Below are 3472 nucleotides of genomic sequence, written 5' to 3' on the forward strand. Positions count from 1 at the left end.
TAGTAGCTTAATCTCAAAGAATCGTTAGTACCATTCAGATAAATCAAATGCTAAACAATGTATTCATGACTTGTGCTTACAAACATTAAAGGTTGACTTAGTAGTAAAAAAGTTTAAGTAATTCTTATATCTGAATCTCATTACACAGAAAAAATTGGACAATTTATGAAAGAGAACGTAGACTTCTTTTTTGGATTATGCTCTTCTTCCTTTATATATAGCTTCATTTAGGGTTTTTTTTTAAAACAAACGAATAATTTGGTTCTGGCATAAGATTTTTAGTAGAAATGGATAGAAAAGAACTATGAAAGGAAGAAATAAAATAAAATAATTGATTTTCTATAAGTTAATAAAAAGGGTGTTGCTCCCTCCACCACCACACTTTTTTCCTTCCGCTTTCTCAATTTTTTTTAATTCTAATTATATCCTCGTATTAAAATTTTTTACTTTTACTATTTTACTATTTTAATTTATTTCAAACCTAGTTCTCCTACTTTACTCCCTCCATCCAATCTTTCCATTTCCCATTTCCGTTTAACAATTTGTCTTCCGTTTTACTCTGCCACTCCATTTGTCTTCTTCGTTTCATTTCTCCTCCGTTTCTTTTTTTTTCATTTTCCTTACATTATTAAAAATATATTCAAAATTAATAAATCAAAACATTTAAATTAAATTATTAAAATATCTCCAAAATAAAGAATAAACTAATAAAACAAACCCTAAAAACCTTTAAAGGGAGGTGACATCCTTCAACGGAAGTCAATATCTGTTTAAGGAAAAATTGATGTCAACATCCGTTTTTACCTTAAACGGATGTTGACATCCGTTGAAGGATGTCACCGTTTAAAGGCTACGTTTTTTATTTTAGGGTTTTATTTGAAGGTTTATTCGAATACGCACCTTATTTGAAGGTCTATTCGAATACGCACATAGAGGAAGCACCACACACTGCACCATGAGAGCCACACTGCACCACGAGAGGGAGACTGTTTCATAATTCTTTCCACCACCACCAACCTTTGTGAATGGGTAAAATTAAAAAATAATAATCCTAAAAATAAAATTTTACTTAGGGACAAAATAGTAAAAGGAAGGTGGAGGGAGAAAGGTGTGGTGGTGGAGGGAGCAACACCCTATTAAAAAAATCGTGGAAACTGCTAAAAAATACTTTAAATTGATAAATTGATAGGAAATGAGAGGGAAAACACATACTCTATTTTTTCTTTTCTTAAAAATAAATTTGTTTTTATATCTTCTTTTTAAAAAAACTGATTTTTTGTGTTAAGTACAAAAACTATTCTTTTGAACGAGTATACACGTGTATTAAGCATCAATCACAAGCTGGCATGGTTGGATACACATGGCATCCATGTGAAAATCAAATTAAGTTTAATTTGTAGAGATAAAAAAGTTATTTTGTATTTTTTTTATATAATTCAATTGAATATACTTTTTAGATTAAACATTGATACCACGTATACTCATTTTTCATTTTAACAAAAATAAATAAACCCTTATAAAGATATTTTCAACAAATTATTAATATTAAAACAATGGAACTAAGTAGAACGTGCGATGTATACTTTGGCTACAATGTTAGGTTTATCGAAGAGAACAATAATTGACCAACTGTAGGATTAAAAAAACAGCGGCTAATGATGTTAATTAGGATGTCTTGAACCAATATTAAACTCTGTAAAAAAGAAAGAGATAGGAAATTTGAATTTAATTTTTATGTTGGTGTCTTTGAGGTTGGGGTAGGTTTGCTTTTTCCCATGCAGTGAGAAGATTATTCCCATACTTCCATGTCAAAAGCTATTATAAAACAAAAATTCACATAAACTATAGCATTAATTCCAGAGACTAAGTTCCTTCTGACTTCCACTTTTCCAGGTTCATCTCGATCAGTCTAATCTTCCAACAACATCTACCTTTATTTTATGCCTCAGTGGAAGCTCGTACTTCTAATTTTTAAACATTCATCTTTGTTTCATAAAGAGCAAACAAATAGAAGTAGAAACCAGAACAAGATAAAGAAAAAAAATAAAAAAATGAAAAAAATTAATGAAACGAAAATATATTTAATTGAAAAATGTTGCAAAATTACTTGTTATAATTAGGTTTGTTAATAAGAAGAATTGATCACACAATCTCTTTTACTCTCTATTTCAACTTCATTATATCAATTTTATATTTCTAAAGCATTGATGGGGAATTAAACCTATCATCTCTTTGATCTTTCTTCTAACTTTGTCACTAAATCATTCTTATATATTTTAAGAGTAACCTTCATGTTTAATGTTATTATGAAATTTTATATAAAGATTTATTAAAAAATACAACTCAATAAATCTCAAATTCAACTAATATAAATTATTAACATCACCTTTAATCAAATTTTAAAATAATATATTTACGATATTTTATTTTATAACGTGTTTAATTTTCTTGTATATATCTTATATATTTAAAGTTTTTGTACTGAACCGATCGAATAAGATTACCGAAAAGGGACAACCAGTGTAAATAAATAGATAGTTAATAATATCAAACATCATTCAATCAAGATAAGTAAATGTTGTTTATTAGCTGACTGCACAGTTGTAGAGATGGGAAACCAACAGCTGGACGACTTTTAACAACAAAGACCACTAAAATATCGTTTCTACTCAAGATTATTTGTAAAAGTTATTTAGGAGATGATGGGTTGTGATTGGGTATGATTAGAATTCCACTAATCACAAGCACATCACAAAACCTATAAATAGAGGTCAAAGGTAAGAAGATAGGTGATTGCATTTGTTATATTACTAACTTGAGTGTTGGAGTCAGAATGTCTTTGACAAGTACACTTTAGAACGTGAAAAGAGAATGATGTTGCTTAAGAACATTCAAAACTACTACTCAGAAGAAAGTGTAAAAGAGTATTCTATGGAGATCATCGATTTTACACCCGAAACATTTTTTTTGAATTTTGTACTTGAAGTTTAATTTTATTTTATATATTTTGTAGAAAACTAAACTTTTTTTTTGTCATGAGTTAATATATATGATGTTTGACAAGGCATGAATTAAATGGCGGAGGTTGTGTTATTGATAATAAGAAGATTAAGATGAAAATAGAGATAGGAGGTAGAGATAGATGGTAGGGAGTTAGGGTCGTCCTTGTAGTTATAGGGTATGGTTTGGTAAATAGGGGTCCAGATAGAGTCCTCTTTGCCTTTCTCCCTTCAATTATTAACACACCTTATACAATTATTATATCACTCACATAATTGCCCAACAAAAGCGATAGTACACTATCACCCTAATAATTGCCATATAGTACACTCTTTCTATACCTCCTAATTAATCATATTATCAACTTTTTATTTTTTTCTTAATCTTATTATAATATTATTCTCATGTATGTCAAAAACATAATACTCTCCATAAATAAATGCTTGTGGTCCATGAAAATAGCAGCATGGCC

The sequence above is a fragment of the Vigna umbellata genome, chromosome 1 (genome assembly GCF_029865625.1).
Source record: "Vigna umbellata cultivar VRB3 chromosome 1, Vumbellata_1.0, whole genome shotgun sequence".
NCBI classification, from domain to species: domain Eukaryota; kingdom Viridiplantae; phylum Streptophyta; class Magnoliopsida; order Fabales; family Fabaceae; genus Vigna; species Vigna umbellata.